This window comes from Bos javanicus, chromosome 4, assembly GCF_032452875.1.
Source record: "Bos javanicus breed banteng chromosome 4, ARS-OSU_banteng_1.0, whole genome shotgun sequence".
NCBI lineage: Eukaryota > Metazoa > Chordata > Mammalia > Artiodactyla > Bovidae > Bos > Bos javanicus.
In genome coordinates this window covers 78,823,594-78,847,226 of record NC_083871.1, presented here as the reverse complement: position 1 = coordinate 78,847,226, position 23,633 = coordinate 78,823,594, and the positions used below count along the sequence as shown (strand labels likewise).

Sequence of the window (23,633 nt, the reverse complement as noted above, 5' to 3'; positions counted from 1 at the left end):
GAGCGACTTCACTTTCACTTTTCACTTTCCTGCATTGGAGAAGAAAATGGCAACCCACTCCAGTGTTCTTGCCTGGAGAATCCCAGGGACCGGGGAGCCTGGTGGGCTGCCGTCTATGTGGTCACACAGAGTCGGACACGACTGAAGTGACTTAGCAGCAGCAGCACTTTAATTCATCAAAACTTAGTAAACATCTATCAAGGACCAGACCTTACTCACACTTGGAAATGTGGTAACAAATGACAAATATAATAGGCATTAAGCACTAGTATCCACTTCTCTATTACTTCTCCCTTTTTATTACTAATAAAGGCTTCCAAAACCAAGGCCATGATTGGACTGTCAAGTTCTCATGGGATAATGGAATCTCCCTAAAGCCAAGCCCTTACAACACTACAAAATCATAGGCATCAAAAAGGAGACAAATCAACTTACCTATCCTTACTCCTTTGCCTGTACTTACATAAGACCAAGACTACTACAAATATTTCTTTTATAAAAATAGGGAAATAAACATTCTAGACCATGTGAACTAGTTTCTGAAGCCCATGCCAGAGAGGAGATTCAGGCAGGAACAGACTGCAGAAACCAGGAAAGAGAATGTTTTAATCCATTCATGCTGCTGCAGCTAAGTCGCTTCAGTCATGTCCAACTCTGTGCGACCTCATAGACGGCAGCCCACCAGGCTCCGCTGTCCCTGGGATTCTCCAGGCAAGAACACTGGAGTGGGTTGCCATTTCCTTCTCCAATGCATGAAAGTGAAAAGTGAAAGTGAAAAGTGAAAGTGAAGTCGCTCAGTCGTGTCTGACCCTCAGCAACTCCATGGACTGCAGCCTACCAGGCTCCTCCGTCCATGGGATTTTCCAGGCAAGAGTACTGGAGTGGGATGCCATTATAACCACCTATAATTGCTGACCCAAGAAAACATATAAGAATTTAACATGCATCCCAAAAAGAATCAAATTTTATTATATAATTATTTGTTTAATGATCTATTTAATGATCATTAATAGAGATTAATGAATCTCTATTGATTTGAATCAAGTCAGAGATTCAAAAATCAGTGATGAAATGAACAACAACAAAAAAGCTCATAAAAATGAAAAACAAGAGTTAATCAAGCTCAGTAAAGGAATTGAATTTTTTTAATCATCTCAGAAATGAACACTAAATTACAAGGTGCCTAAAGGAAAAGAGATCTGGATAGAAATGTGGTCCAGGACATTGACGAGGGGGATGCTAAGAAAACACATAATGAGGTGTTTTTTTTTTTTTTAAGATGAGAAAGAAAATTACAAAGATGATCCAACATATATTTAATTTGAATATACTTAATGCTGCAATCCAAAACAACTTTCTAAAAATGAAAGAATTGAATCTTCATACTGAAGATGCCTAGAGTATATTCATTGTTGTCAACTACAAAATGTATTGTACTAAAGTGTTTAAACTTTATTTTTTATTAAACAAAATTTAGATTTTTATTAAAAACAATCTTCAAGCACAAAAGGCCACTCACTTACAAAGGGAAGAAATTAGATGAATCTCAGACTTCTTGGCAGCAACATGTATGCAAAACAACACTGCAGAAAAATTTTTGAAAAATTCAAGATGGAAGCATAAACTCAATGATCTTACATCCACTCAAGCTTTCCTTCAAGTGCCAAGGGTATGGAAAGTCAGTTTTAATCTGAAAGAACTCAGAGAATACTGCATTCATAGACCCTTCCTGGCAAATCTACTTGGGAATTTAAACTAAGAGATGACTGGAGAAATTGGGGAAAAGTCTGGTAATAAGGACAAAATATATTGAATAGAGCTGAGACTAGAACAAAGATGGATGAAGAGTAGACGATTTTTATATAAACATATGTTTTGAAAAAGTAGAAATAATTCAACTGAAAACTGGGAGAAGTAGGGAGACAGAGGCATATAGAAACAGCTTACTGACTGTGCTGCAAATAATAAGTGAAAGTCAGAGAACTGAAAGACTGCCTTCCTAAAAACCTAAGGATGACCCTGCGTACCAAGATAAGACATTTTCAGAAGGAATAATTACTATTTGTCACTGATGTGTAATATTTTATTATTGTATTCTATGCTAACAATAGGCAATATTGTATTATTTCTCATTTTTTATATTTCTATTCACCTTGTATTACTTTATTATTTTAAAAAATGCCTCCACTGCCTAAAACTGAGCCCCATTTGAGACCATAGAGATTATATACCATCCACCTGACCCTAGGAGTATTGGGTTAGACTCTGGAATCCTGGCAAGTCAGTAGCCATGGAAATGACTCAGTCCAAAGGATCTGGGGCAGAGAAGCTAGATCAGGCAGGTATCAATGATAACTTCAGGAAATGAAAGAGGCTGACCAGCTGTGTTCCTTAGCAATCTGTGATTTACTGCAAACTTAGTAGCATGACTCTACTCCGGTCAAGAGTAAAGAATTCAGAGAAAATGGAGAATATTATCCAGAGATAGATGCTACTTCAGTTCAGTTCAGTTCAGTCGCTCAGTCATGTCTGACTCTTTGCGACCCCATGAATCGCAGCATGCCAGGCCTCCCTGTCCATCACCAACTCCCAGAGTTTACCCAAACTCATGTCCATCGAGTCAGTGATGCCATCCAGCCATCCTATCCTCTGTCGTCCCCTTCTCCTCTTGCCCCCAATCCCTCCCAGCCTCAGGGTCTTTTCCAATGAGTCAACTCTTTGTATGAGGTGGCCAAAGTACTGGAGTTTCAGCTTCAGCATCAGGCCTTCCAATGAACACCCAGGACTGATCTCCTTTAGGATGGACTGGTTGGATCTCCTTGCAGTCCAAGGGACTCTCAAGAGTCTTCTCCAACACCACAGTTCAAAAGCATCAATTCTTCGGTGCTCAGCTTTCTTCACAGTCCAACTCTCACATCCATACATGACGGATGTGAGATGCTACTTATACAACAGCAAATACGAACACTTTAAACAGTTTAACTCCCTCAAGTGCCTTTCTTTTCCTGGTACACCAATGTCATTCTCATAATCATTTCACTCTTCTCTGCTGAGTTCTTATGAAGTTCTTAAAGCCTGGAAAGACTCCAAAAAGAAAGGAGTGATTTTCTCATGAAAATGACATCATGACCTCTATGACAGATCATAGGCTAAAAAGTTCAGGAGACATTCTGTTCCATGTGCTTATACTTATAAGACAAGTTAGATTACCTTGCAAACCAAGTTCTAGACTTTAGGGATAATCCCTGACAGCTGACCATTTTGAGGATCACAAAAAGACTAGGTTAAAATTCCAGTCATAAACTGGACTCTTTGTCACTATGGCTAATGAATTGTATCAGGTGGCTTCTTAACTATCTTATCACTGATGATTGATGATGATTGCTGTGTAAATGTGGTGGCATCAAACCCCCTGCAGAGTTTATAAGGTCTTGTCTCTCCCCAAGGACACATCGGTCATATCAGCCAGTGCCAATGGAATAGGTACTCAGAACAAGGCTCTAATTTTATTTGTGAGGAAACAACTCTGGAGCAGTAAGTTGTAGCCCAATAAGTAATAATTAACAGTATTAAGTATTCCAAGAGCTCTAGCAGAACAGGTCAGTTAGGAATTTCCTTGAGATTCCAAGAGCTCTAGCAGAACAGGTCAGTTAGGAATTTCCTTGAGATTAAGAAAATAATAAGAGGAAAGGATACTGCAGGGTTACATATGGAATTGAGAAGGATCAAAACCTCAGTGAGAACTCAAGGACCTCATCACAGCCAAGCACCTGGACCTTATAAGGACTGAAGCAGAATTCAGAGCAAAGTCCACCCAATATCCAGTTATGCTCTACTCATCAATCACAGGGTAATTAGCATAGGAATTAACTGATCAACACTATTGTGCTAGTTGTCATTACTACAACTTGCTCGTCAAAGATTCCATGGGGCAGCTCTCACATCAATGCTTCCAGGCTTCAGCACATGAAAAATGACAATAATGATGAAAAAGATGATAATAATAATACCTGTAATTTTTTCATCTTGTACCACAGACTACATAGTGTATTAAGTATTAGCCCCTTTCCCTGGTGGCTCAGATGGTAAAGAATCTGCCTGCAATGCAGGAGACTTGGGTTCAATTCCTCAGTCAGGAAAATCCCTTGCAGAAGGGAATGGCTACCCACTCCAGTATTCTTGCCTGGAGAATTCCATGGACAAAGGAGCCTGGCAGGCTACAGATTCATGAACTCGTAGAGTTGGACTCAACTGAGCAACTTCCACTTTCACTTACAGAAAGTGAAGGGCTTCCTAGGTAGTGCTTGTGAAAAAGAATCCACCTGCCGATGCAGAACATGTAAGAGACATAGGTTAGATCTCTGGGTAGGAAAGATCCCCTCGAGGACAGCATGGAAACCCACTCCAATATTTTTGCTGGAGAATGGAAACCCACTCCAGTTCTGGGCATCCCATGGACAGAGGAGCCTGGTGAGCCACAGTCCACAGGATCACAAAGAGTCAGACACAACTGAAGTGATGTAACACACACAGAAAATAAAACCAAGATTTTAAGCTAGTTGATTACCCAGGTGATGTGATTCCAAAGTTCATATTGTTCATGCTAATAACACCTTTAGATCATGAGACCCTTTCATGGACCCTTCCATGCCCTTCTGAACTATGGAGCTCTGTGGAGCCTATATGATAATTTGTGCTTAAGGACTCACCTATGGCCACTGTCCTGCACTGGTAGGTCTGAGCTGGCAGAGTCAGGGTTTAAGCCACTCAGTTCAGTTCAGTTCAGTGGCTCAGTCGTGTCCAATTCTTTGCGACCCCATGGACTGCAGCACACCAGGCTTTCCTGTCCAACACCAACTCCCAGAACTTACTTAAACTCATATCCATCAAGTTCGTGATGCCATCCAATGATTTCATCTTCTGTTTTCCCCTTCTCCTCCTGCCTTCAATCTTTCCCAGCATCAGGGTCTTTTCCAATGAGTCAGTTCTTCACATCAGGCAGCCAAAGTATTGGAGTTTCAGCTTCAGCATCAGGCCTTCCAATGAACACCCAGGACTGATCTCCTTTAGGATGGACTGGTTGGATCTCCTTGCAGTCCAAGGGGCTCTCAAGATCCTTCTCCAACACCACAATTCAAAAGCATCAATTCTTCAGTGCTCAGCTTTCTTTATAGTCCAACTCTCACATATCCAAGCCATTCAGATGCTTCCATTTCTTGGGGTGTCTAACATACTTGCTCAGAGGTTACTGATACCTCCCTCCCTACCTGCACTCAAGCCCAGTTCTCTGCTCCTCAATACTGATCCTACACCTACATGTTACAATTTACAGACTTAGAAAAAAATTTACCTCAAAAGGGTTGAGTGCTTTAGGTCAATCTTAAATTGTGTAACCTTTAGGGAATTATAAAATATCTTTGTTCTTTTGATTTCAATGTTTGCTGTTTCATTCCCTCTAGGATACAATCAGGAAGCATGTGTGGGACACCAGATTACTAGGATCAAAGTTATTTTTCCTTATTATTTATTAATATGAACAACTGAACTAGGGTTATGGATATATATATATATATATATATATATATATATATATACACACACACACATATGTTTGTATTTTCTCCTTATTTGATTGTGTTCATGTTTTTTTTTTTTCAGATTTGGACTATATTACTAAGGAAGACATTAGTAAGACGTTTATGCAATAAATCATATATCCTTAAATTTAAGGGGCTTACTAGTAAAAGTTTATTTCTTGTTCACATCAGAGTCTGACATGGCTCTGGTGACTTTTGACACTGCTTATATCCAGAGGGTGATTCAGCAGCTCAGGCTGGTTGTATTTTATAATTCTGCCATCTTAGAGTCTTCCACTCCCAGCTGCACAGCCAAGAGAGGGTGTGTTATGTACACAGTTACTCAACTGCCTCAGACTGGAAGTAGCGCATCACTTCCTTTCACATTCCCATTGGTTATAACACAGTCACTTGGTCCAACATAACTGCAAGGAAGGTTGCGAAGTGAAGTCCTATATACTCAAGACAAAACGCTGGATGCATGAGCTTCGTGTCTATCTCTGCCTTCAAATTCTATAGTCTCTGGCCCTTTAAATCCTAGATCCAATCTTGCTAATTCCACACATCCATTCACACAGGAATGTCTCATGTCTCCACCTTCAAATATGGAGAATATAATTCTTGATCACCACCTCTACTGTGTTCATCATGGTCCCAGCCACCATCATTGATCCCATTGATGACTGCAATAGGTTCTGTACTGGCTTTGTTGCTTCCACCCTTGCCCCATACACTCTGTCCTCAAAACCAACCAGAGTGATGTTGAATATGAGTCAAATCAGGGATACCCCATTCCGCTCAGAGTCAACATCACGTCAGGGTCAGCATCATTACAATGACCTACCAAGCTCTTCAAAATCTGCCCTCCCTTCATCTCTCCAACCTTATCACCTACATTTCTTCCCTTCGTGCTCCTCTAGCAACCCAGTATGGTCCCACCGGAAGGTCTTGCACTGGCTGTTCCTCCCATCCAAAAAGCCTTACCCCTGATACCAGCACAGCTAATCTCCTCTCCCCCTCCAATTCTTCATCCAGCTGTCACCCTCTCAATGGCAGCTCCCCTGGCACACTCTGCCCCCAATGCTGCTGCACTCCCCATTCCTGTTTCCTCACTTAATTTTTTCATCGTGTTTATCCTGTTCCAACATACTACATAACGTGTATTTATTTTGTCAATTGGCCCACAGTAGTCACCAGAATAAGTGCCATGAGCTTAGGGAATTTTGTTTGTTTGCTTCACAAGTCCCTGGAATAGCACCTGGCACATAGCAAGAACTCAATCAGTATTACCAAATAAACAAGTGAGTGAATCCTGGTATCATCAGACCTAGTGATGGATCCCAGAATCTTCTTCAATATTTCTGCTAGAGGATGTGATGGAGGTAAATAAATCTCTTTGCCTGATATCCATGAATTCCCAAACTAAATATGTCAGCTGGAATTTTACTATCACTTTCATAAAATTCACTAAAATTTCTAAAATTCTCACTAAAATTCACTAAAATTTCATAAACTCACTAAAATTCATCAGTCATCCATGATTGTTACATTGCAAAAGTCATTTTGTAGGTTTCTGGAGTTTTCTCTTAATTTTTTTACACGTTTGTCTTTGCCTGCCAGTATAGCATAATTAGGTATTAAGATATTCAAGGCCAAGATTATGGCTTTCAACTTAACTGGTACATAAAGGGACTTAATATCATTCATTGCACACTAGTGTTGATTTTTCTTTTTTTACATAAACATTTAAACAATTCTCTTACCCTTTATTTCTAGGCAAATTCTCCTCTGCATATAGACCCAGGCCATCCAACCAGTCCATTCTGAAGGAGATCAGCCCTGGGATTTCTTTGGAGGGAATGATGCTGAAGCTGAAACTCCAGTTCTTTGGCCACCTCATGCGAAGAGTTGACTCACTGGGAAAGACTCTGATGCTGGGAGGGATTGGGGGCAGGAGGAGAAGGATGAGATGGCTGGATGGCATCACTGACTCGATGGACGTGAGTCTGAGTGAACTCCAGGAGTTGGTGATGGACAGGGAGGCCTGGCGTGCTGCGATTCATGGGGTCGCGAAGAGTCGGACACGACTGAGCGACTGAACTGAACTGAACTGAACTAAACATAAGAGGTAAGCTCAGGAAACTGGAATATTTTCTCACTCACCCAAGATCCCTTAAGGACGAGACTTGGAGAATAGCTCTAGCCATACTGGGCTGCCAGAACCTAATAAATGAGCCTCCTTTTATCTGGAAGAAAGTCTGGAAAACAGACCAAAAGTTTTCAAGACCATTTCTGTCTCTTTTCCCAAGAGGCTGGGTCGCTGGTGTCTGGACACAAGCTGAGCATTACAGTCATTGTTTTACATAAGGAGTCCCTTTGATCTGGTTTAAAAACACAAACAGAAGGGCCTTTGCCCAATCTGAATTTGACATGTGTCCTTTGATTCTGTAAATAATCAAATTTGAACACAGTGTTATAACCACAACTGCAAAGTGTGGAATGAAGCAAGTTTTATTATAAGAAGATAATTTGCATTTACTAAGCAATATTTTTCAACACTACATTCTTTTTTTCTGAACTTCTTAACATGTTCCTTCATCAGTACGATTTATTTCTTTTTCTTTTTCATTCCCATAATTCTCAACAATAAAGGAAAATCTATTTAAAAGAATTCATTTTCCACAAAGAGACAAAAAAAAAATATTTTCAAAAGAAACCAAAAAACCAAAGTTATTCAGATCAGTTCAATCTGTGTCTTCTGGATAACTTGACTATTGAGGGTGGAATGATTAGTTAAAAGGTTTTTCATGGAGTCCAGAGGTTAGCACTGTCTGGATATCATCAGATATGTGAGACACTAGGCCCAGGGAGAGAAAAGCATTGCTTCTGTAGGAAGTTAAGAAAGTGTTTACTTTCAACCCTCTCAGTAAAGGAAATGCCAGCCAGCGAACCTACTTTCTGGGGGCTTTTGGTCTCTGGATTTGTAAGCCCCAGGGCCCAAGAGAGATTACAACTTTGAGCCCAAGTTCCCCAGAGCACCAAGGTCACTTCTAAACTTGCAGGGTGAAATGTATTTAAAGCCCTTCCCCAAAGGGAGTTGCAAAAGTTAGAAGTTGTTTCACTGTCAGGGTCAATTTAGATTCGAAAGAGTGCAGGAGATGGGGGTCTTTGCCCAGGGGACTTCCTAGGAAAAACAGAATTGACCTATTTTTAAGGAGAATGAATTCCAGAACTCCTCCATCCTTGGGACCCACTCCACAACCACATCCGTTCTCTATTCTTCCAATGGAGGAGAGATTTTTCTGCAAATCACTTCTGTTAATAACAATTGTCACCCTCTGTACAAGGAACTGCCAGGGCCCCTGGCACCCTTAACCCACATCATTAACTCCAACCAGACAAATACTCTCACTGCATTCCAATGCCAAGAGTTTAAATCTCAAACATAATTATGCATGGGGCCTTGGCTGATTCATGTGTCAATGTTAGCTCCTACTATTTCTATTTTGATATTAACCTTTAAAATGTTTATGCCTTTCTAAAATGAGTATTAGTCCAGAATAGTCATCTGACATAGCTTAGATGGAGACATTGCAGCTTTTTTTTTTTTTTTTAGCACCAGAAGTTCTGAAATGTAAAGAATTAGGCTTCCCCATAAAGGCTACAAAGTGTGAACCATGAAAGTTCAGTAAATAAGGAAACAGGACTTACATGTTTCACCACAAAAAGATAGATCATAAGTACAGAAAATATGATCCCAAATAACACAATAAATGATTATTGATCAGAGAAATAACCTAGAACCACATGGGCCTGTTACAAGTTAAATCATGCAGGAGACTTTATGAAGAGGTTCAGTTCAGTTCAGTTCAGTCACTCAGTCATGTTGGACTCTCTGCGACCCCCTGAACTGCAGCACGCCAGGCCTCCCTGTCCATCACCAACTCCCGGAGTTTACCCAAATTCATGTCCATTGAGTTGGTGATACCATCCAACCATCTTATCCTCTGTCGTCCCCTTCTCCTCCTGCCTTCAATCTTTCCCAAAATCAGGGTCTTTTCCAATGAGTCAGCTCTTCACATCAGGTGGCCAAAGTATTGGAGTGTCAGCTTCAACATTGGTCCTTCCAATGAACATCCAGGGTTGATCTCCTTTGGGATGGATTGGTTGGATCTCCTTGCAGTCCAAGGGACTCTTAAAAGTCTTCTCAAAACCACAGTTCAAAAGCATCAATTTTTCAGCACTCAGCTTTCTTTATAGTCCAACTCTCACATCCATACAAGACCACAGGAAAAACCATAGCCTTGACTAGACGAACCTTTGTTGAAAAAGTAATGTCTCTGCTTTTTAATATGCTGTCTAGGTTGGTCATACTTTTCCTTCTATGGAGTAAGTTCTTTTAATTTCATGGCTGCAATCACCATCTGCAGTGATTTTGGAGCCCAAGAAAATAAAGTCAGCCACTGTTTCCCCAGCTATTTGAAGTGATGGGACCGGATGCCATGATCTTAGTTTTCTGAATGTTGAGCTTTAAGCCAACTTTTTCACTCTCCTTTTTCAATTTTGTCAAGAGGCTCTTTCGTTCTTCTTAACTTTCTGCCATAAGGGTGGTGTCATCTGCATATCTGAGGTTATTGATATTTCTCCTGGCAATCTTGACTCCAACTTGTGCTTCCTCCAGACCAGCATTTCTCATGATATATTCTGTATATAAGTTAAATAAGCAGGGTGACAATATACAGCCTTGACATACTCCTTTTCCTATTTGGAACCAGTCTGTTGTTCCATGTCCAGTTCTAACCATTGCTTCCTGACCTGCATACAGATATCTCAAGAGGCAGGTCAGGTGGTCTGGTATTCCCATCTCTTTCAGAATTTTCCACAGTTCATTGTGATCCACACAGTCAAAGACTTTGGCATAGTCAATAAAGCAGAAATAGATGTTTCTCTGGAACTCTCTTGCTTTTTCAATGATCCCACAGATGTTAGCCATTTGACCTGGTTCCTCTGCCTTTTCTAAAGCCAGCTTGAACATCTGGAAATTCACGGTTCATGTATTGTTGAAGCCTGGCTTGGAGAATTTTGAACATTACTTTACTAGCGTGTGAGGTGAGTGCAATTGTGCAGTAGTTTGAGCATTCTTTGGCATTGCTTTTCTTTGGGGTTGGAATGAAAACTGACCTTTTCAGTCCTATGGCCACTGCTGAGTTTTCCAAATTTACTTGCATATTGAGTGCAGCACTTTCACAGCATCATCTTTCAGGATTTGAAATAGCTCAACTGGAATTCCATCACCTCCACTAGCTTTGTTCATAGTGATGCTTCCTAAGGTCCACTTCACTTCATATTCCAGGATGTCTGGCTCTAGGTGAGTGATCGCAGCATCGTGATTAACTGGGTCATGAAGATCTTTTTTGTACAGGCAGGTCTTCTGTGTATTCTTGCCACATCTTCTTAATATCTTCTGCTTCTGTTAGGTCCATACAATTTCTGTCCTTTATTGAGCCCATCTTTCCAGGAAATATTCCCTTGGTATCTCTAATTTTCTTGAAGAGATCTCTAGTCTTTCCCATTCTATTGTTTTCCCCTGTTTCTTTGCATTGATCGCCGAGGAAGGCTTTCTTAACTCTCCTTGCTGTTCTCTGGAACTCCTCATTCAAATCGGTATATCTTTCCTTTTCTCCTTTGCTTTTCACTTCTCTTCTTTTCACAGCTATTTGTAAGGCCTCCTCAGGCAGCCATTTTGCTTTTTTGCATTTCTTTTTCTTGGGGGTGGTCTTGCTCCCTGTCTCCTGTACAATGTCATGAACCTCCATCCATAGTTCATCAGGCACTCTGTCTATCAGATCTAGTCCCTTGAATCTATTTCTCACTTCCACTGTAAAATCATAATGGATTTGATTTAGGTCATACCTGAATGGTCTAGTGGTTTTCCCACTTTCTTCAATTTAAGTCTGAATTTGGCAATAAGGAATTCACGATCTGAGCCACAGTCAGCTCCTGATCTTGTTTTTGCTGACTGTATAGAGCTTGTCCATCTTTGACTGCAAAGAATATAATCAATCTGATTTCGGTGTTGTCCATCTGGTGATGTCCATGTATAGAGTCTTCTCTTGTGTTGTTGGAAGAGGGTATTTGCTATGACCAGTGTGTTCTCTTTGCAAAACTCTATTAGCCTTTGCCCTGCTTCATTCTGTACTCCAAGGCCAAATTTGCCTGTTTTTCTAGGTGTTTCTTGACTTCCTACTTTTGCATTCCAGTCCCCTATAATGAAAAGGACATCTTTTTTGGGTGTTAGTTCTAAAAGGTCTTGTAGGTCTTCATAGAACCATTCAACTTCAGCTTCTTCAGCATTACTGGTCAGGACATAGACTTGGATTACTGTGATACTGAATGGTTTGCCTTGGAAATGAAAAGAGATCATTCTGTCATTTTTGAGATTGCATCCAAGTACCGCATCAGATTCTTCTGTTGACTATGATGGCTACTCCATTTTTTCTAATGGATTCCTGCCTGCAGTAGTAGATATAATGGTCATCTGAGTTAAATTCACCCATTCCAGTCTGTTTTAGTTCACCGATTCCTACAATGTTGACGTTCATTCTTGCCATCTCCTGTTTGACCACTTCCAATTTGCCTTGATTCATGGACCTAACATTCCAGGTTCCTATGCAATATTGCGCTTTACAGCATCGGACTTTGCTCCTATCACCAGTCACATCCACAACTGGGTGTTGTTTTTGCTTCAGCTCCATCCCTTCATTCTTTCTGGAGTCTTCTATGAAGAGGTAGAGGTCTTAATTCTTTACCCCATTTTGGAATTAAAAACTCATCTGAACAGCTTCAGTAGGTGTTGCTTTCTTTAATACTTCAAACAAGAAAATATGTGACAATACTTCCCAAATAGTAAAGACCAATCTAAATAAAAGTAAAAGAAGTCTACCCACCTCTGTTCTTTCAAGAGCTAACAAAATTTGAAGCCAGTGAAGGAATATCTCTTGCCAAGAAGGTAAATTACTATATGCTTCTGGAAATTTTCATCAAGTTTCTGTTAAATCCTGCTGCTGCTGCTAAGTTGCTTCAGTCGTGTCCGACTCTGTGTGACCCCACAGACGGCAGCCCATCAGGCTCCACCGTCTCTGGGATTCTCCAGGCAAGAACACTGGAGTGGGTTGCCATTTCCTTCTCCATGTTAAATCCTAGGGACCCCAAATCAGCTTTGTGTTCCTGGGATTTACTTCTATTTACATTAGGAAAACACAGTGGTCATCTGTGATACTCACCTTTTTGATCAGAAAAAGAAAACACACCATTACTGATCCTTTGAACATTTGATGGAACGCAATGCAACCCAAGTTCTAAATATATGCCTCATTTTCTTTTTTAAAATATTACATGTTCAGTACCAGAGAGCATCTTCTATGAAGGATACAGAGTAATCTCTTGAACTGTTGAAGGCATCAACCTCCCCTCTGGAATCTAGCTCTCCCCTGTGTGTCCTTAGGTGTATATACATGAAGATTCCTTCTCTGTGACCTAAAGAGAAACTGGCATAATCTGTCTCTTTATTTTTGTTGTTGATTGGCCAATCTGGATTCTAATCCCTGTTTGTCCATTAACCAACTGCATTCTGGAGTCTGTGAAGTTTGCTTTTGGGGATGTCAGTTTCTGTCTCTCTGAGATAAGGAGTCAGATGATCCTGAATTACTCCTTGGGAGCTGATGGTCTGTGGTTGTTTAGACAACTGTGTGCATGTGTAATTAATTAGTTCCTAATAAGGACGTGGACCAAATTAATGGAATCCATGGTCAGTGAAGTCATCTCAGAGCTGCTGTAAAAGCATTTTTTAACAGTTTCCTGTGTAAGAAAGTAAGTAGAATGTTCATATCATCTTTCACATAGAAACTGATAATATGGAAATACATAATATTCACAAATGATTACCTAGAAACTAATTCTGTTTTATAAATGTGGCTCAAATATTAAGTCACAGATTAGAAATGTATCCATTTGGCTAAAGGGTTTATCCCATAATGAAGTAAATATATCATGATGAGAAATAGTCATGTATTCCTTAGAATGAATAAGTTTATTAGTTCATTTTCTAACAGAAAGTTTGGCAGGGAGGGGGACAATAGACCTTTCTAGGTAAGAGAAAATTCCACAGGAGCATAAAGTAGAATGACCTGGGACCAGCCTGACCTCTGCACAGTTTTTCTGAAGTTGGTTTTAATCATAGGAAAAAATCATAATTTCTTTTTGTTTCACTTTTCCTAACTAAATGACTGTCCTGTCATTTTGTCACTAATGCAGGGATATTAATATGCAACTTCTGATTCAAATACAGTCGAATTAACCCCAGGTTAAGGCTTGCATGAGATTCTTAGCAAAATAACCTCTTACCCAATTAGCTGGCACATGTGAACTAATTAGAGCTTTACCCCTGCCACTAGGAAATTTGAAAACTTTGGTCCAAACATGGAAAATCTGATTTCATTTTCAGGACCTGAGATGCTGGCAATGAATGGAGGGAAAGAGATGGATTGATTCAAGTCAAATGAGAACGCTGGTGTGCCATGCTTCCATTACATCATCCATCAAGAGGGCTGAGCTGCAGACTTGACAGGTCACCTTCTCAGCATGATGAAATGGAAGAAGTGATTGGACAAAGAATTAATTGGTGCACATGTGCTTCGATATACCCTTAAATGTTTATGGAGTGTTTAGATGACATCAAGGTAGAAGCAAAGGTTTGTAGTCACATGGCTAAGCCATAGCAGAACTTGGTTGGTGGAAAAGTAATTGTGCTTTCAGACCATGAATTTTAAATCATTATAACTAGGCTCAAACACATCTTTATTAATCAAAATAGGAACCATTACAATCAAAACATTTTTGCCAATGGAAAATATGTTTATTTATTCCTGTAGCATAAAAATCCATGCTTTGGGATTTGACAAACTCTTGGAAAGCATTTTCTGCCTACTGCTGGTTGTAGAAGCATTTTTCCTGCAAAAAGTTGTCAAAATGCTTGAAGTGGTAGTCAGTTGGTGACAGATCAAGTGAATTGGGTGGGTGAGGCAAAACTTCATAGCCCAATTCATTCATCTTTTGAAGCACTGGTAGTGCGATGTGGGGTAGAGCATTGTCATGGAGAAGAATTGGGCCCTTTCTGATAACCAATGCCAGGTGTAGGAATTGCACTTTTTGGTACATCTCACTGGATTTACTGAGCATAATTCTCAGATGTAATGGCTTTGCTGGAATTCAGAAAGCTGTAATGGATCAGATGGGCAGCAGACCACCAAACAGTGACCACAACCTCTTTTGGTGCAACTTGGGCTCTGGAAAGTGCTTTGGAGCTTCTTCTTGGTCTAGTCACTGAGCTAATCATTGCCAGTACCATCTAAAATCCACTTTTCATTGCATGTGACAATCAAATTGAGAAATAGTTCACTGTTGTTACATAGAATAAGAGAATACAACACTTCAAAATGACAATTTTTTTAAATTTTTTGGTCAGCTCATGAGGCACCTACTTATTGAGCTTTTTCACCTTTCCAATTTGCTTCAAAAACCTAATGACTATAGAATGATCAATGTTGAATTATTTGGCAACTTCTTGTGTAGTTCCAGAAGAAGCATATGATATTAAGAAGAGCTGGCAAAAATACACAGAAGAATACACTGTACAAAAAAGATCTTCACAACCCAGATAATCACGATGGTATGATCACTCACCTAGAGCCAGACATCCTGGAATATGAAGTCAAGTGGGCCTTAGAAAGCATCACTACAAACAAAGCTAGTGGAGGTGATGGAATTCCAGTTGAGCTATTTCAAATCCTGAAAGATGATGCTGTGAAAGTGCTGCACTCAATATGCAAGCAAATTTGGAAAACTCAGCAGTGGCCATAGGACTGGAAAAGGTCAGTTTTCATTCCAATCCCAAAGAAAGGCAATGCCAAAGAATGCTCAAACTACCGCACAATTGCACTCATCTCACATGCTAGTAAAGTAATGCTCAAAATTCTCCAAGCCAGGCTTCAGCAATATGTGAACCGTGAACTTCCTGATGTTCAAGCTAGTTTTAGAAAAGGCAGAGGAACCAGAGATCAAATTGGCAATATCTTCTGGATCATCGAAAAAGCAAGAGAGTTCCAGAGAAACATCTATTTCTGCTTTATTGACTATGCCAAAGTCTTTGACTATGTGGATCACAATAAACTGTGGAAAATTCTGAAAGAGATGGGAATACCAGACCACCTGACCTGCCTCTTGAGATATCTGTATGCAGGTCAGGAAGCAATGGTTAGAACTGGACATGGAACAACAGAGTGTTTCCAAATAGGAAAAGGAGTACGTCAAGGCTGTATATTGTCACCCTGCTTATTTAACTTATATGCAGAGTATATCATGAGAAACACTGGGCTGGAAGAAGCACAAGCTGGAATCAAGATTGCTGGGAGAAATATCAATAACCTCAGATATGCAGATGACACCACCCTTATGGCAGAGAGTGAAGAGGAACTCAAAAGCCTCTTGATGAAGTGAAAGTGGAGAGTGAAAAAGTTGGTTTAAAGTTCAACATTCAGAAAAATAAGATCTTGGCATCTGGTCCCATCACTTCACAGGAAATAGATGGGGAAACAGTGGAAATAGTGTCAGACTTTATTTTTGGGGGCTCCAAAATCACTGCAGATGGTGACTGCAGCCATGAAATTAAAAGACGATTACTCCTCGGAAGGAAAGTTATGACCAACCTAGACAGCATATTAAAAAGCATAGACATTACTTTGCCAACAAAGGTCCATCTAGTCAAGGCTATGGTTTTTCCAGTGGTCATGTACGAATATGAGAGTTGGACTGTGAAGAAGGCTGAACGCCGAAGAAGTGATGCTTTTGAACTGTGGTGTTGGAGAAGACTGTTGAGAGTCCCTTGGACTGCAAGGAGATCCAACCAGTCCATCCTAAAGGAGATCAGTCCTGGGTGTTCATCGGAAGGACTGATGCTGAGGCTGAAACCCCAGTACTTTGGCCGCCTCAGGCAAAGAGTTGACTCATTTGAAAAGACCCTGATGCTGGGAGGGATTGCGGGCAGGAGGAGAAGGGGACGATAGAGGATGAGATGGCTGGATGGCATCACTGACTCGATGGACGTGAGTCTCAGTGAACTCCGGGAGTTGGTGATGGACAGAGAGGGCTGGCGTGCTGCGATTCATGGGGTCGCAAAGAGTCGGACACGACTGAGCGACTGAACTGAACTGTGTAGTTGTAAGAGGATCTGTTTTGATGATGGCTCTCAGTTGGTCGTTGTCATCTTCCAATGGCCTGCCACTACACTCCTCACCTTCAAGGCTCTCATCTCCTGTGCAAGACTCCTTTGCAAGAACCACCAGTACACTGTACATTCATTAACAGTTCTTTAACTGTTAATTCATTAACAGTTAATTTTAAACATTAACATTAAAAATTCTTTGTTGATGTTTTGAGTTGTCTCAGCTGCTTTATGATTCATTTTAAACCAAAATAAGAAAATTGCTCAAATTTGCTTTTTGTCTAACATCGTTTCCCTAGTCTAAAATAAATACAAAATAAACAGCAAGCAATAAATCATTAGCAAAGAGAAATAAAGTGAGAAATGAGCATTAAAACAATCTATAACATAACTACATTCATTTAAGAAGTTATTCCAATATCAAATGACAAATTTAAACAGTGAAAGAACTGTAATTACTTTTGCACCACCCTTTGACCTTTGGGGATGGAAAGGCTCTGAGCTTGTCATAAATAAAGATTATGGACAGTACATCAAGCTACAGACTATAGGCACCAGAGTCCAGATATCTGGCCAAAGAAGTTTCAGATCTGCCCTCTAATTCTGCCAGTCTATGTCTGACTTTGGGCAAGTTAACTTATCTAGTGCAAGTTTCATGTGATTATCCTGAGTCCATTGAGGCAATGAGTAAAAAGGTTTTTTCTTAGTTGTTTTTACTAATTTCATAACATGCATGTGTGTTACATAGGTTTCAAGCAATACAGAAGGTGTCAAAAGTAAAGCAAACATTACCCAAAACCTTATCATAAAGAAATGGTCAGTGGTAAAATTGGGTGAACATTCTGGGCCTATATGAACAGTTTCATTTTCTTATACTTTTTTAAATACTTATTTATCTATCTTTGGCTGCCCTGGGTCTTCATTGCTGCACATGGAATTTCTCTAGTTGCTCTGCATGAGCTCCAGGAGTTGCTCAGGAGTTCTCTAGTTGCTCTGCATAGGCTTCAGTTGTGGCTTGCTGGCTTTAGCGTGCAAGCTCAGTGTAGTGGCACATGGGCTTAGTTGGTTCACGGCATGTGGAATTTTCCTGGACCAAACCCTTGTCCCTTGCATTAATAAGCAGATTCTTAACCACTGGCCCACCAAGGAAGCCAGGAGCTTCATTTGTTACTCAGTGATTTAAGTTGTTAATTACTAATTCATTTCCCAGAGAAAAATACAGCATTTGCCTTAATCTAAATTGTCTGGCTTTGTTGATCAACTTCAGAGAAGTGTTGCTAAATTGCTATCTCATATTTAGAGTAAAATCTGTTGCAATGCCTGGTATGGTAGTTTTCAAGTAGCATCCCTGCCAACCATGAGGTTTCACAGAAATGCTTCCACAAATACTTGATCCAAATTTGACTTTTTAAACATTTTTCAATTATTTTTTTAGAACCTTCATTTTAAAAACCCAGCTTGGAGGTTTACCTACCTGTTAACATTCAGGTAAGTGAACTGGATTTTCCTAAGACTGATGAATGATGTTACTTCTGTCATCACTGTTTACCTGAATAAAGAACATCCCAAGATTGAAGGTGAGCGGTTGAAACTTAGAATTTTCATTACTAGTTTGTGTGAATCTAAATTCTCTCAACATTTTGCAGCCCCTCAAAATGTGACTATTTAAAGTCCTTTATGACTGCAACTTACAATCATAATATCCAAATATTAACTTTTTGTTTATTGCTATCTTTTTAAAATAATTTTATTTGTTTTTTGATGTGGACCATTTTTAAAGTGACAATATACAGCCTTGCCATACTCCTATTTGGAACCAGTGTGTTGTTCCATGTCCAGTTTTAACTGTTGCTTCCTGGCCTGCAGGAAAAGAAGTATGTCAAGGCTGTATATTGTCACCCTGCTTATTTAACTTATATGCAGAGTACATCATGAGAAATGCTGGGCTGGATGGAGCACAAGCTGGAATCAAGATTGCTGGCAGAAATATCAATAACCTAAGATATGCAGATGACACCACCCTTATGGCAGAAAGTGAAGAAGAACTAAAAAGCCTCTTGATGAAAGTGAAAGAGGAGAGTGAAAAAGTTGGCTTAAAGCTCAACATTCAGAAAACGAAGATCATGGCATCTGGTCCCATCACGTCATGGCAAATAGAGGGGGAAACAGTGGAAACAGTGGCTGACTTTATTTTCTTGGGTTCCAAAATCACTGCAGATGGTGACTGCACCCATGAAATTAAAAGATGCTTACTCCTTGGAAGGAAACTTATGACCAACCTAGACAGCATATTAAAAAAGCAGAGACATTACTTTATCAACAAAGGTCCATCTAGTCAAGGCTATGATTTTTCCAGTAGTCATGTGTGGATATGTGAGTTGGACTATAAAGAAAGCTGAGCACTAAAGAATGGATGTTTTTGAACTGTGGTGTTGGAGAAGATTCTTGAGAGTCCCTTGGACTGCAAGGAGATCCAACGAGTCCATTCTAAAGGAGATCAGTCCTGGGTGTTCTTTGCAAGGACTGATGCTGAAGCTGAAACTCCAGTACTTTGGCCACCTCACATAAAGGAAGTGCTGACTCATTGGAAAAGGCCCTGATGCTGGGTAAGATTGAAGGCAGGAGGAGAAGGGGACGACAGAGGATGAGATGGTTGGATGGCATCACCAACTCAATGGACATGAATTTGAGTAAACTCCGGGAGTTGGTGATGGACAGGGAGGCCTGGCGTGCTGCAGTTCAGGGGGTTGCAAAGAGTCGGACACAATTGAGCGACTGAACTGAACTGAACTGATTTGTAAAGTCTTTATTCAATTTGTTACAATATAGTTTCTGCTTTTTCATGTTTTGATGTTTTGGCCACCAGACGTGAGATCTTAGCTCTTCAATCTGGGGTTGAACTGCATCCCCTGCACTGGAAGGTGAACTCTTAACCACTGAACTGCCAGGGAAGTTCCTGTTTATGGCTATCCTTGATATATGTAATAATTCGGAAATGTTTTTAACTGTACTAAAATAAATTTATGCTAATAAAAATTTGGCCAATATCCTTCTATATATGGCTCAAAGATAAAATGTTGGATAGATGGATGAGGGAATGATACCCCCATTATAAGCTATTTTTATGTATATGTAATATTTCATTTAATTCCCTTAAATTTAACACAAAAAAGGGGGGATCTAAAATAATTCTAAAGGAACCTGAGATAAATTTTTGGAAATGAAATGTATATGTTAATCTGTATATTTTAAAGAATTATACTTATGTCAATATCCACGTGCTATCACCCAGGATAAGAAACTAAAAACTCTGTGGGGCTTCCTAGATCACTTTCCCATCACCACCATTAATTTGCAATAATCATTCCTTGTTTTACTTGGTAGTTTTACTGTATAAAGCAGCATATCTAAATAATATTTGTTCAAGTTTGCCTGGTGCATTCTAGGTGTGGAACTCATTCATATGTAAGCGTCTTACTGTATTACCTTTTTCATTTCTCAGGTCTCCTGTACCTATTTAATCAGTTCCCTACATTAAACAATTTCTGTTAAAGCATCTAGTGTGGTTTCTGACTGATACCCTGCTACCTTCACCCACTTCTTTGAAGGATTTGAAACAGAATTAAAAGTGCCTCTTTTCTTCAAAGACTCAAAACTTAGTAAGGCAATAATACATATGCACAAACATCTATAAGACAAATAGAAATTGATTGGTGCCATTAAAAAATCTATAAATAAAAAGTTTTAGAGATTTAGAGGAAGGAAAAAAGTGCTTCTGGCTCAGAGAAGCACACAGTCTTCATAAAGAAGGAAGGATTTTAAATCCTAAAGGTCAGTAAGTTCTTAAAAGGAACAAAAAGAGGAAGGAGCAGCAAGAGAAAAGCAAAAATGAAAACATAACAGGAAATAAGGTTTGGAAGTTAAGTATAGAGAAGAAAGAGAGTTCGGTCTCTACACCAGTGCTGTCCAATGGAAATATACTGTGAGCCACAAATCCAAGCCGCAAAAGTAGTTTTTAAATTCTCTAGTAGCCAAACTTAAAAAGTAAAATAAATAAATAAAGGAATTATAATGTGTTATTTAAATCAATATTTCTAAAATATTACCTCAATTGATAATTAACATAACAAATACTAATGAACTCTGTACATTCTTTCCCTGATAAATAAGTCTTCTATGTCCAGTGTGTTTTTACATTTAGAGCACATCTCAGTCTAGACTAGCCACATTTCAAGTACTCATAACCACATGTGGCTTTTGGCTGCCATATTGGACAAGGTTGCTCTAAGCAACAGGGAACCATGGAATATTTCTGAGCAAGGAACCACTGTAATCAGGGAAGTGCTTGGAATTTTTAGTGTGGAAAAACTGTTTATTCAGTAAGCGGACATTTATTGAGTACCTGATATCCAATAATACCAACATTAAGAGACTTACCATTGACTGCGTGCATAGCTGTGTTTAACAATCACTAAAAGCCTTTGGAATTTTTTTATAAAGAGAAATTAGATGCCCTGCTCTAACAATGTGTTCTGTTATTTTTTTTAAAACGTTCATTGAATTTTATAAATGTAGTGAGAAGCTTGTCAAATTTCTCAAAATAATTAAATATGAAACGTTGAGTTTTCCAAAAAGTACTCTCCTTAGCATCAAGGTTATAAAGCTGCATTTTGGATTTATGCTTCCTGACTATTGTAGGATCTCTCTATCCTCCTACTAATCCTCTCCCCTAGGGATCTTTAATATGGTGATTACTGACATTCCTACTACAATGATAAAAATACAGGAAATGTCATTTTAATGATTGTGGGTTTTAGCCTTTCCAAGTTACAAGATTCAAATGAGAATTATTTACAAGTGGAGTACATTTCCCCCTAGGAATTCATTTGGTTCACCTGGATTTATGGACTTAGTCTGTTTTCCATTTCATTTTATAAACATTAAGCTAGCTATTAAGATAGGAAACACATACTGGTAATATGTGGAGTGGGGGGAAAGCCAGCTTTGTCCATAACCAGCAATGTTCATATCACTGATTTCATTTCATATTGGGAGATCAGTCACGAGATTCCATGTCTTATCTTTTCATATTTGCTGTTAATTACTCTACAACTGAGAAGGCAATGACACCCCACTCCAGTACTCTTGCCTGGAAAATCCCATGGACAGAGGAGCCTGGTAGGCTGCAGTCCATGGGGTTGCTAAGAGTCGGACATGACTGAGCGATTTCACTTTCACTTTTCACTTTCATGCATTGGAGAAGGAAATGGCAACCCACTCCAGTGTTCTTGCCTGGAGAATCCCAGGGACAGCGGAGCCTGGTGGGCTGCCGTCTATGGGGTCATACAGAGTCGGACACGACTGAAGCGATTTAGCAGCAGCATTCTCCTACAAAAGGAATAGTTTGATAATTTTCCTCAAATCCTTTTTGGAATCAAGACAGGAATAAGCAATCCTCAGGCTTCCCTGGTGGCTCAAAGGTAAAGATACCGCCTGCCAATGCAGGAGACCCAGGTTCCATCTCTGGGTGGGGAAGATCCCCTGGAGAAGGAAATGGCAACCCATTCCAGTATTCTTGCCTAGGAAATCCCATGGACAGAGGAGCCTGGCAGGCTATAGTCCATGGGGTCACAAAAAAGTTGGACATAACTTAGCAACTAAACTAAAAAAAAAAAAAAAAAAAAACCCTCCAAACTTCTTTAAATATTAACAACAGAGTCACCCTCAGACTTTCAGTCTGTTTGAGGATTTGATAAATGTGCTCTTTTCATGTTTGGGGTCAGGTCGCCTGATTGAAGTAGGACTATGGAATCTGAGTTCTGGTGCAATTTCACTAACATAAGCTTCGCTAAATAACTCTGGACCTGGCCTTTATCCTTGGTGGCACAGAGAAAGGGAAGAGGAAAAGAGAATTGAAAATATTCTTAGATTGCTGAATGGTCCATATACATAAGTATCAGTTAATATCAAGTCTCTACTTTTAAGTACATTACAACCTGCCTGGGAGAAAATCATGCTTATGCGGGAGTGAGTAAGACACAGGAGGGAGACCTATTGGAGAGAGAGTATTATTGATAAGAGACTGAACAAATGCCTGTGAGAGAGCAGGATCAGCCTAAGGATAGTTGACCTTGGTACAAACTCAGCAATGGATATGATGCTGACAGAGTGTGGTGGCTTCAAGGGTGACTTCTCTCTAGGTTTTCTCACTTTGGCAACTGGGTACCCATTCTCCAAGAAAGAATCATGGAGCAGGAGTGAATTTTGAGTCAAGAAGGAGCATCCCATTGACATGATAGATTCAACCTTGTGCAAAGTGAGATGCCCAGGAGACTCACAGGAGGAGACTGCCACAGCCTACTGGATACATATGCCCAAAACTCAAGGAACACGTCTGGGTAGAAAACATACACTTTAAAATCAAGAGCTGATAGAAGGGATGGAAGTAGCTAAGCACTCCTGGGAGGTACATGCAGAGCCAGGAGAAAATGGAGCAAGTGAAACGGAGCAGGACCCTATGGTCCTTTCCGCCCACCCCCACCACAACCCCCAGTGTCCTCTGCCTGCCTTTTGTCTGTGGAAAACTTTAATCGATGAATAAGTTTAAGTAGAGAAATCAGAAAGACAGAAACAAAGGAAAACAGTCAGAGAAGACCAAATAATAATAATGTAGTTATTAAACATAGTCAAAGACTTTTAGTTCTTTCTCAAAGGCTATAGATAATATTCTGAGCCACAGCCTGTGACCTGTCTTATAGATAATCAAACACCAGGGTGCA

At 39.8% G+C, this 23,633-nt stretch overlaps 1 pseudogene; it reads right to left on the bottom strand.

Annotated features, from left to right (window-relative positions):
* Positions 1–14,302: 14,302 nt before the first annotated feature.
* LOC133246809 (histone-lysine N-methyltransferase SETMAR-like) lies at positions 14,303–17,142 on the bottom strand (annotated as a pseudogene).
* Between the last annotated feature and the right edge of the window lie 6,491 nt (positions 17,143–23,633).